This window comes from Melospiza melodia, unplaced genomic scaffold, assembly GCF_035770615.1.
Source record: "Melospiza melodia melodia isolate bMelMel2 unplaced genomic scaffold, bMelMel2.pri scaffold_18, whole genome shotgun sequence".
In the NCBI taxonomy this organism is placed as follows: Eukaryota; Metazoa; Chordata; class Aves; order Passeriformes; family Passerellidae; genus Melospiza; species Melospiza melodia.
Genome location: NW_026948525.1, coordinates 8,956,434 through 8,968,531, shown reverse-complemented (window position 1 = coordinate 8,968,531; position 12,098 = coordinate 8,956,434).

The window sequence follows — 12,098 nt, the reverse complement described above, 5'->3', positions numbered from 1 at the left end:
GTGCCTTGCAGGTCCTCGAGTGCCTGGACTTGAGGGAATGCAGGGACAGCATCATGGATCTTGTCTTGTCATGGCACCTGCAGAGGGACCGCGCAGACATTGGCAGCCAGCTGCTCAGGGCCCTCCTCCCGCGCAGGGACCATTCCCCGCTGGTGAGAAGGGGGCAGTGGCTGAAGCCGTGCAGGCAGCGTGGGGCTGGGTAACGCAGTCGCTTGGCCTTGCCTGGCCTTCGGGCGCTGGGGCAGCTGCTCCCAGCTCTCCTGCCTCCCGCTTCAGCTGCCCCAGTGCTTCAGGACAGGCCTTTGGCCTCTGGGCCCTGCGGCAGCAGGGTGGCCTTTCACAAAGTCGTGTTCCACACAGGCCGAAAGAATGTGGAGCCTGACCAAAAGGCTCGTGGAGCTCCTGCGGCTCAGGATGACCACCATGCTACTGGGCTATCTGTTCCTGGATAACGGTGCCCGCATACCCAGTCCCATTGCCCTGCATTTGGCTAAGGTGTTCCTACCACTCTTTGACCACGTAAGGCTCTGTGCCCCCAGCCACGGCCACTGGCTGCTGCCCGCACACTTGGTGCCCTGTGCAGATGCAGGCCTGTGCCAATGTGGGCCAGAACCAGCTGATGCTGAGCTCTTGCTGCCTTCCTGTTCTACAGGGTGATAGCCAGGTGCAGCAGCTCTCCATGATTGTCTTTCACACCTTGATTTCTGCTGTAGAAGAAGAAGGAAGAAAGCCCCTGATGACACAAGTGTGGCAGAGCCTGCTCCCACTGCTCTTCCACTGCCATGATGAGAATCTGCGTGTGGCACAGGTGAGGACTGGTGGGCTGCTGATGTCCCCCTGGCAGGGGGCTCGGCTGCCTCCTGCCCTGCACCTGCTGGACCGCAGCCTCCTCCAGGCTGCAGCTCCTGTGCCGTAGGGCTCTGGGGCCATGTCCGCATCTCTGCTGCTCTCCAGACTTCTCGGGAAACGCTGCTTTGTGCAGTCAAGTTCCTGAAAAGGAAAGATCTTGAAAAAACTGTGAAGAAAGAGAAACTCTCCAAGTTCACTGAGCTCCTGGTAAGGAGGGCCGGCATGCCCCAGCCTCAGCCTGGAGAAGGCCCCTGAGGACGGTGCTCAGCGTGCGGGGCTGGCAGCTGTGCCCCTGCCCGCTGCTGCAGCCAGAGGCCCCGCGGGCTCTTCTCCAGGCTCCCGTGGGCCCGAGCCGGGTGCCCATGGAGCCCCGGCCCGGCGGGGCTGCGGGGCGGGCCGGCACCGCGGCTCCCCGGGCAGCAGCCGGCCCTCTGCCCCCTCCCCTCGGGAGCCCTTGGCCAGCGGCTGCTGGCCGCGCCTCAGGGCTGTGCGGGCAGGCGAGGCCAGCGATGGGCGCAGGCAGCGCCCGGCCCAGGGGCTGAGCCCGCGCCAACCCTTCCCTCCTGCCGCTCTCTGCAGCTGGCAGAGGACAGGAGCCGAGCGGCCGAGCACCTGCGCCAGGCCCTGCGCTACGTGCAGAGCCCACAGGAGCCCCTGCGAGAGGCGGCCATCAGGTTCATGGGTGAGTCCCGAGCCTGGGCTGCCCCTCCCCTCCCCGGCCCGCCGCAGCTCGGCCCCAGCCCCACCTGCTGCCCCGGCAGCGACGGCCGTGCCCTGGGGCGCCGTGGAGCGCCGCCTGGCCTGGGCGTTGCTGCCGCCCTCTGGCAGCCGTGCCCTGGGGCGGCAGCGTGCGGCAAGGGCCCGGGCTGAGCTCTGCCCGGCCAGCAGCCCGTGTGGCCACAGCACCGGCAGCGCCGCTGGCAGGGAGCTGTGCCGCTGGGGCCGTGACAGGTTCTGTGTTCACAGGCATGGCCGGGCGGCGCCTGAGGGGGCAGCAGCAAGAGCTGCAGCTGGTCTGCACTGGTGAGTGAGGGCAGCGGGCTGACAGCGCGGGCTGCCGAGGGGAGCTGCAAGCCCTGCCCCAGCTGCGGAGGGCTCTGCTGCCGTGGGCAGAGAACACGGAGCTTTCAGGGCGCCATGGGCCATTGGTGGCCAGCAGCTTCGGACTGATCCCCTTGCTCCCTGCTCCCTTCTGGCCATGGCAAGAGCCGGCTGGAATGGCCCTGGCAGGGGGCTCTCCTTGGCTCCCCGCAGATCCGGCTCTGACCGTGCCTCTGTTCCTCTCTCTTGCAGCCCTGGAACGCCTGACGGAGGACAGGAGCAGTGCCGTGTCGCAGCTGGCACTTGAAACACTGCATGTCCTGAGGGAAATACAGCGTGGGCGATATTCCACCATCCAGAGGCTGCAAGATCAGCTGCACAGGGCATGGAGGACCCGGCCTCGTCTGTCGGGGCTCGGCTGGCTGCGCTGCCGGAAGACTTAGGAGAAGAGCTGATCCTGGAGGCTGTCTTTGCTGGGGCAACCTGAGCCAGGGGTAATTTTCCTTTTCTTTAATATTTTTCTGTTCTTCTTTTCATTGTTTTATCTATATTGAAAATAAATAATTTATAGGGTATATATAATTATATATATTCTTATAGATTATAGATTACTGTAAATAATTATAGAATGTATTATGATACACAGACTGCCAGGAGCTTTTCTTTGCTGCCCCGGGTCTGCAGGGCAAGAGGCAGGAAAGGGTGAAAAGGGAGCTTGTGCTCAGCAGCACAGGAGGCTGAGGGGTGCTGAGGCCCTGCAGGGGGAAAAGGGTGCTTGTGCTCAGCCAGCTGCCCAGGCGTGCAGCGGCCCAGGGGAAATGGCCAGAAGCCCCTTGGCCTTTGGTGGTTCTGCTGAAGCCTTTGTGCTGCCCACAGAGCGGCTGGGCAGGGGCCGGGGCTGCGGGGATCCCTGCCAGAGCGGTGCCTGGAGATGGCCACAAGCCCTGTGCCAGGCAGGAAGCGCCATCCGTGTCCTCCTGCCTGTGTGCTGCTGGCTGCCTTGCTGAGAGCTCCCAGGTGTCTCTGGATGGGGCTGCTCTGGAGCTGCTGTGGGGCTGCGGCGCTGCTGCCGGGCAGCTTGGCCTGGCTGGGGCAGCCCCTGAGGGGCTGGGGCGCTGGCAAGCCCTGGGCAATGGGCTGTCAGAGGCCACAAGCAGCCCCCCAGCAGCCGCCTTGATCCTGACAGAGTTGACTTGCAAGAGGGTTCCTGGGCACTCTGGCACTAACAGCATCAGTGTTGTTGGAAACCCAAATGCAGGGAAATCTCAGACCTTTGGTCTTGTCAGCAAAGCTTAGAATTAAGCACAGGACTTGATTGGAGACCTTGGAAAGGGCTTCCAAACTTAGGTGCTAGAAGCGAGAATGAGGATTTCTAGTTTATTATAGCAGAGACACGGGGAGGAGAGTTGAAGTGGAGGAAAGTTACGAGTTTTAGAGTCCAAGATCTAGAAAAAATAAAAGTAGTTACAATGGAAAACGAGAAGCTTAGGATGCAGTGCTGTAGGTTTGTGTGTCATAACATGATTGGCTAAGGAAGCTTACACTGTAGCAGGAGTCCCTAAGACGAAATATTGAAGGGTTGGCTCCAAACCACAAATATCTTTGTTGGTCGTGTCTTCTTGGCCAAGAAATCCTTCCAAGCTCTTGTAACTACAAGTCTTGCGGCCCTGTGAGCCATGCGGTGGAGATGTGAGCCAAACTCACCCTTCCTGTCTGTGTAGAAGTGAAGAAAATGCAATGGCATCATGTAAAAAACTCAGAGGTCCGCTCTCTAGCTCGTTCCAAACTCCTTCAACTCCTGCAGAGTGGGATTTAGCTACAAAGAGATGACAAGGACCCTTAGTGCTGCCTCTTTGACTCCAGAGCAGTTGCTTTAGAATCTTTCACATAACCCTGTGTAGTTATGTGCCAGAAATGGATCATTGGAAGAAACTTTCCCAAGTAACTTGCATGGAGGTTTGTTTGAAGGGTGTTTGAGGAGAAAGGCTCCCAGCAGAGGTCTGGGCTTTGGCCTAGCTGTGTCCCCTGCTGATTGTGAAGTGTGCCATCAGCTGCAGGGCTTTCTGGGCTAAAAATGTCATCAAGTCACTTGGACTTGCTCTTTATGGCCTCTAAAAGCTGGACCCAATTTTGGGGCAAATTTGGAGACCGCATCTATGGGTGGATGGGGCACCTAGGATTTTCCCAGTTGCTGGGAATGGTTCTCCAGGTCCCTGGAGTATCCATCCCATCTGGTTCTGCTTGTCCTGGTTCCCTGACAGCTGGGGCCCTGGGCAGAGCCCTGAGAGCCTGGTCTTCCCCCAGGGAAGGAGAAGGAGCCCCTGGAGAAGCTGTACCAGGTGAGGATGCTGCTGCTGCTGCTGCTGCTGCTGCTGCTGCTGCTGCTGGAGACAGCGATGGTGACATCAAGGATGACAAGCTCTTCCTCAGCCTGGCCACGGGAGGCTGAAGGTGATGGACTTTGATTCTGGCACCTTCTTCAAAGCCAAACTCCACAGGGAATTTGCAGATGAGTCCCCAGCCGGGGAAATTCTGCCAGATTTGGGCATGACCAAGCCCGGCTGGGAACCAAAGGCTCCCCCTTTGCTGGGGCAGATGCAACTCATTCTTCAGTGGCTGCCCAGCTGCTTTTGGCAGGGCTGGGGCATGGGCTGGGGTGGGCACGAAATGGGAGTGGGCTCCTGGCCCTGCCAACAGCCCCCAGCACCCACTGTGCCCCGAGCTGGGGCTGGGGCAGCCAGCCCGACACAAACAAACCCCCATGGTGGGAGCAGAGGTGGGGCTCCAGAACCCATGCTGGGGCTGCTTTGCTGTGCAGGCAAGGAAGGGCTTGGGCTGCACCACTGCCCTTGTTTGCTTTGGGGTCACTGTGATTTTGGGGGGCAGTGCAGGGGGGAAGAGAGAAAGTGTGGGCTTCCCTCAGCCATGGCTGGGTTTTTCCCTGGCATGCAGGGGTTTGGCCTTTCTCAAGGCCCTTACAGAGATAAGAGTTTTCACCGTTTTTCTTGTTTTCCCTTTTTGCATCTAATCTCTTTTCAATAATGTGTTGTTTGTTTTAGCAGAGGAAATGTTCCAGGTGATCCAGTGTGGATGGGGAAGTGCTGGGGAGCAGCTGTGGCGTGGATGGGCCATGCCCTTGGAGAAGGCTGAGGCCATGGTTTGGGAGCAGCTTTTCTTGCAGCCGTGGCTGGCGTGAGGTGGGTCCCTGTGTGCTTGGCAGGGTGGGATCAGAGCTTTTGGGAGCTGGCAGTGAGCACAGGAGCATCCTGCTCTGGGCAGCTGCTGAGGGCTGGATGTGCCGTGGCTGGCTGCAGGCTGGGCACATGTGCTGCCCTCCTGCTCTTTGCCAAAGGCAGAAGGGATGGGCAGCTCTGGGCACAGCTCTGGGCACAGTCAGCATGGCCTGGGCACCGCAGGCCTTGGCACAAGGGCACAGGAGCCCTCAGCTGACGGGCGGTTTCTGCTTTCTCTCCTTGCAGCCAGGCTCTGCGGGTGCTGAGGCTGCTCTGGGCTCTGCCAGGGCTCTGCTGGGCTCAGCCCTGGGCCCAGCTGGGCTGGCTCTGCCCTCACATTGCTCTGACAGCTCTGCATCAGACGAGCCCATTGCGAGCACAGCGCCTGAGCTTTCTGCTTTGGCAGGTGAGTGAGACTCTGCTGCAGGCCCAGAGATTGCAGCTGGGGACACACATCCAACTGGCAAGGACCCAAACTCTCCACAGTCCAGCTGAACACCTGGATCTGCACAGGGTGTTTTGTCTGTCCCATTCTTCCTTCTTGATTGGCTGGAATTGTGCAATTCCACTTTCTTCCTCCTCTAGAAGTGCCACGAGTGGGCCAAAGCTGGCGAGTTGGCCGTGCTCCTGAGGCAGTGCAGTCTGGAGCTGGTGGATGGAGAATTGCCCATCTGCACTGCCAAACCAGAGCAAAAAGCTGGCAGTGGGACTTTGTGTCTCTAAGAGATCCCTGACAGTTTCAAAGGGAATGTGCAGCTCATTCCCAGGCTGAGAAGGAAGGTCATCTTCTAAAGGATTTGGGCTTTGACAGAGTTTCCATTCCCAGTCCTGCTTGGAGCTGGAAGGGCACAAAGCAATTTCCTCTTGTTTCGACCAGAATTTAAAATAACAATATTGGAAACAATCCCCAAAAACTTTTTATAAAGACTGCTGACATCACTAAGATGGATCCATGCCATCAGCACATTTACAAAATGAATAACTGAGTTCTGTTTCGAATGATCAGTTACCTCTTAATTCAAAGTTAGAGAAGATTTTTAACTGCACACTTGGGTTTTGTTTTTATCTTTCACACTTTATATAGTTTTTTATTACTTTTTCCTTTTTTCTCCTTTCAATAGAAAACATGTCCTATCAAAGGAATGTCCTTTGCTCCTGGTTCCTGTGTGGAGCAGCTCCCTTCCTGCTGGCTGAGCTGCTCAGGCAGAGCCCGGCAGCTCCTGGCCCTGCAGGGCTGAGGCTTTTCCCCGTTGCTGGGCACAGACTGATGGAGCAGCACTGCTGAACTCGGGCACACAGAGGGACCAGCAGCAGCTGCCTTTGGCCACCTGAGGCTCCAAGACCCAAACTCTGAGCAGCCAGGGCTGGAAGAGACTGGCAGGATCTGATCCCTGACTCTGGGCAGACAGGGCTGAACAAATGACCCCGCAGAAGCAGCAGCAGCAGCAGCAGCAGATGGAGCTGACTTTGAGCACAGCCCCTGCCCCTTTTCCCTCCCGTGTGCAGTGGTGTCACAGCAGCCTGAGGCACCTGGGAGCCCCCAGTGCCAGCAGGGACTGGAGATGGCAGCCCTGGGCTCCTGGAGGCTGTGCAAGGAACGGAGCTGGGCACTCCCTGTGCATGGGGAGCTTCCAGATGGAAAAGGCTGCTGTGCCCAGGCAGCTGCAAGGGCACAGAAAGGAGGCTCTGGAGCACTGGATCTGTGCCAGTGCCACAGTCCTGGGCAGCAGCCAGCGAGCCCTGGGGGAACAGAGGGCACAGCACGAGGGACAGAACCAGGCAAGGGCAGAGACTGGAGAGAGCCAGGCCTGGGAGCAGGAGCAGCTGCTCCATTACACTCTTGGAGAAAGCTCTTGGCTGGTTCAAAGTGCTGAAAGGCGTGAAGGGCAGAGAGGAGGCCACAGCAAACAATGCTCCTGTTTGCACAGCCTCCCCTCTCCGTGTCCCAGAAGGAATTGCATGCACTGTGTTCTTCTCTCCGAGCCGTCTCATTCAGCATGAGCAACTCAGCACCAGGAGCTGAAGGAGCTGAAGCCTCAGGCCACAGGAGCTGGGCAAGAGGGAACTTTTGGAGCAAAGGAATGCTGCTAAAATAGCCCCAGCTGAATGCAGTGGATATAATCATGGAATCACAGAATCCTTTCTGTTGGAAAAGCCCTCTGAGCTCACCCAGTGCAGCCGCTCACCCAGCAGTGCCAAGCCCAGCACTAAACCACGTCCCTGAAGTGCCAAGGCCTGGACACCAGCCCTGAGTGAGGCCTGGACAGCAGGCCCTGAGCCAAAGGTGGCCTCTGGATGAACCTTCCAAGCAAACGTTATCTTTGTATCTGCTCCCTGATGAAATATGCATGGTTATTAGCACTGTGATAGATGTAGCCACTCCTTAGTGAGACATGTATTGACCTTTGTGTATTTAGAAGCCAGACAAGGCCATGAAATCTGACATCTGGCCTTGTTTGGGGCTGAATGGTCAAAGTCACCTCCCTTGGTTCCTCCTGGGGCCCTGGCCAGGCTTTGGGAGGGACCCAAGAGGAGGATGAAAGCAGATGTTGCCACACTAGCAGTACTGTCAGTTTGTTCATTCAGCACTGTCAGAGCTGGGCCCTCTCCCAGCGGGGTTGGAGCCTCACCTGGGGCTGGAGGCACCTGCAGGAATTCCCAGTGCCCAGGAGTGGCTCTGCAGCCCTTGGCTGTGACAGCTTCCCCAGCTGCTGTGTGGGTCTGGGGGATGGTAAAGGCTGAGGGTGAATGCTGCTGGATCTTTCTTAATCACTGCTGCAATCTTTGGTGGGGATGGTTGGCTGCATTGCTGAGCTGCTCCTTTTGTGATTCTTTGCTGCTCTGAACTGCAGGAAATGACACTGATTCCTTCAGCTGGAGTCTGTGCCCTTGGTGCTAATTTTGGCTACTGGTAATACAAAACTGGCACAGTCTGGCCAGATCCCAACAAAATGTCACTTGTTCAGTGTCAATGTGAGGAATCAGTGCCATCAAGAATTCCCAGCTGGGAAGCCCTTCCCTCGAATTCCCTGGCTCTGGAGTAGGCTGAGATCAGAGCCCCGTGTGGGCAGTGGGGCAGTCGGGTAAAAGAAGCTGCACCCCTGGATGGCTTTAAATGCATCCAAAAATTGCATATGGAAAAGGAAAAGAACTTGTGGGTTTGGGCAGACAAACATGAATTTGTTAAGGGTGCATTGGAAACAGCACCTTCAGAAGGAACAATTATTGTTGGAATGCTCCCACATGGAGCAAGAGAAGAAGATTTTAATTTTGAGCTCAGATGCATTTGTGCAAGTGAAATATCTATATACATAATAATATATATGTATTTATAGTATAGTAAGACCTCAATATATATATTTATATATGTCTGTATCTACTTTTATCTATATTTTTATATCACTATCTATGTATAAAATTATAATAATAATGTGAAGTAGTGTTGACAATACTAATTTGGTAGCTTTGGCAGCTCAGGGATGTAACACTAAATACCCTACAGAACTGGATTGGCCAGGACCTTAATGTCAGCGGTCAACTTTGTGAGATTGTATACAATGGAAAAAGGAGGAAGGGAGGAAATTGGCTATTTTTACAGGGTGTGCTGATGCTGTGATGCAGAGTGCTTTGTCTGTTCCTGTGAAAAATACAGTCATTAAGCCTGCAGGGTTTTTCATGCACAAGCTGCAGGACTGGTTGAACGGGTTGTTAAAAGAGCAGTGTAAAAAATGAGGAGATGGAACCTTTGCCCATGGAGAGCCCATGTCCCAGATGTGCTCCATGCCCTTCACAATGGCCCACGGGGGAAATGGAAACCCCCTGGCTGTGCACGGCTGCCCCCAATTTGCAAATCCAACCATGGGCAGTGAGACTTGGGCTGCCTGGGAAATTGTTCTGGCTGTGATGGCCCCTGGCAGGGCCAGCCCAGAGGCTGCGGGGCTGGGCCTTCATGCGTTGGAATTCATTAGGATAAATTCAAATCAAATGAGAGCTATCAATACCAAAACAGGAATTCAGATTCCTCCAGGACACTTTGCTTTGGTAACTGCTCCCTTGGAGCTTGGCCTTGCAAAGTGTTCCTGTCATGGCAGGAGGAATTGATGCAGAATATCCAGGAGAAATTACAGTAATTCTGTCAAACAATAATGAACAAGATTGGATTATTCAACCCCATGACAGAGTAGCACAATTATTGATCTTGCAATTTTAAGAACAATTGTGAAAAAAGGAGATCCACCTCCAGTCACCACCGTTGTGGGGATAAAGGGTTTGGATGCAGCAGCCCTAATAATGGAGCCAGAGTGTGGGTCCAGAGGCCAAATGGCCCTCCCGAGGCAGCTGAAGGAACAGCTCCTAGGAAAGACAACTCTGAGTCCTGAAACCTGGGCAGGAACAATGGGAATGTGTCCCTGCAGCCAGGGATTCTGTGTGAGAACAAGGAGATTTGACAGGATATTGTTTTACACATCCTGCCAGACCAGATCTCCCTGTTTGCCCCAAGGGCCCCTGTGGAAAATGCTCTGATCCACGGGGCTCCGTGTGAACGCTGCTGTGACACTGAGGGACTTGCACAGGAATTCCATCCAGGAGCCTGGGTGCCCCTCAGGGACTGGGACCCGGCCCCTTCCAGTCAGAGGGGAAAGGGTCCCCCCAAGCCTTGTTAGCCACAGACAGCATGGTAAAGCTGAACAGCAAAGGGCCTTGGGGCATTATTCTGGAATTAAAAAGGTGCCAGCTCCACGGACAACAGAATTCTTGTTCCTAACTCCAATGGGATTGAGAAAATAGAATGAAGAACGGTGTCACTAAAGTACTCCTGATGTCTGTAAGGTGTACCTTGATAGTCAGCCAGAATCTTTGTCTGCCACAAACACCTCTCGTTTTTCACCAAGGGGTTAGTCATCAAAATGTAATGATGGGTTATGATGGATTGCTGAGCTTCTTTTGTAATTCTTTGCTAATGATGATGTGCTTTGCTGAGCTTATCCTTTTGTAAATCTCTGCAGCTGTGCATGATATAAATGACACAATTCCTTAGGCTGGTGTCTGTGTCTTTGGTAGTGACCCTGCCCACTGGTGAAACAGGGCCCCCTCTTGCCTTAAGTGTTACCTGGGAAGGCAAAAACTTTCCCTCCAAAATTCCCCCCTTCCTCCCTGTTCCCCCCATTCCTACCCTGAGCATGATGTGCTCTGGTCTGGGGTATGCCTGGCTCAGTTGGGGTCCCCTGTCCTGGCTGTGTCCCCTGCCCAGCTCCCCCGCAGCCCCAGCCCCTGCCCAGCGTGGCCAGACCTCCTTACGAGAGTCCCTGCATCAATATCAGCCACTGAATGCTGCAATCACTTCTTGTGTAATAGGAACAGCAATAAAAGACACCCTTTATAATAGGAATACATATTTCTTATAAGCTCTTTGAACTCTTTCTCCATAACTGTCAAAGGAAACCCTCCTAATGAACTGCATTGGAGCAGAGGGAAATCAAGGCAGAGCCATGGTTTGTCATGACTTGCTTGATCCTAATGAGCCCCGTGGTGCATTTGGCGTGAGCCCTGGAACCTTAGGGCCTGGGAGGAGATTGCACAAACCTTGCCAGGAGTCAAAGTCAGAAGAAAACCCCAAACTGTCTCAGAGCACTAATGGCTCCCACTGAGGTCCATCCCCAACAGAGGCTCCTCATGGACTCCTTACAGGACAGAATTGGAGACCAGGATGGCACAAAAGCCTCTCAAACACTCAGTGTGGGAAGGAAAATCCAAAGTACCTTAAACACCTTGAGTGTCTCAAAGGATTAATGAGCCCTACTGAGTGTAAGTACAAAGCTCTCCAGGGACTAATTAACACAGATAATTGGGGCCATGATTGCACAAACCTCTCCCAGAGTCTGTATCCAAAGGGAAACACCAAGTACCTTAAAATAACTGAAGTACCTTGTAGCATTAATGAGCCCCACTGAGTGTTGTTACTGACAAAGCCTCTCCAGGGACTAATTAAAGCAGATAATTGGAGGCCATGATTGCACAAACCTCTCAGAGACTCCAAGGCAAAAGCAAAACCCAAAGTCCTTTGAAAAACCTGCAGTCCCTGTAGGGAGCATTCAGGAGCCCCCAGGGCCATTCCTGAGCAAGGCTCCCCAGGGACTCCTTCCAGCAGATCCTTGAGGCCACTGGGATGTGGGCTAGGGGCGGATGCTGAGGGCAGGACAAGGGGCTGACAGTGCCCAGCCTGGCTGGGGCTGTGCCAGGAGGCCCCAGGGCCTCAGGACAAGGTGTCTCCTCACAGCCCTTGGTGGCACAGACCCTGCTGTGCCCCAGGGCACAAGGACTCGGCTTCTCTTTTTCCCCAGCTGTCATCAGTGCCTCCAGTTCTCTGCTCTGCCTGGGGCCTTGGGACACTTTCTCAGTTGTGAACCTCAGTGGGACCCATTAAAAGTCCAAGAAAGTTTGGAGCTGGATTCTGACTTGGAGTTCTGGAGAGGTTTCTTCAGCTCCCTCTCAGGGACTGATGTTCAGGGCTCAGAGTAAAAGGGATGAAATTCAGGTATGATCTAGAAAATACTTCTTCCCTGTCAGGGTGGTGAAGTCCTGGCACAGGTTGCTCACAGAAGCAGAGTAAATAGTCTTAGAATTCTTCTTTTCTGTCCCATTGCTATTCCATAAGTTCAAGTTTGGTTTTCAGAGTGCCACCTTCTCAGCTGGTTGCCATTTGTGTCCTGCTTTCTCTCCTGCCTTCCTTTGTCTGCTCCTTTTCCCTTCCACACGGTCTCTCTTTACCTGTGGCAGCTCCCAGCCAAAGACCTTCCCCTGATTTTTTTTTTTTCCTTCCCAACTCGGGTGCTCAAACAGCCCTGGATGAAGTTCTGGAGGCTGGCAGTGAAATGTCTTTGTAAGATCTTGCTCTGCTTGTGTCTTGGCCCCTTCAGAATTTGGCCTTGAAGGGCAGGAGCATCTTTTCCTTGCTGGCAGCTGGAATTGCAGCCC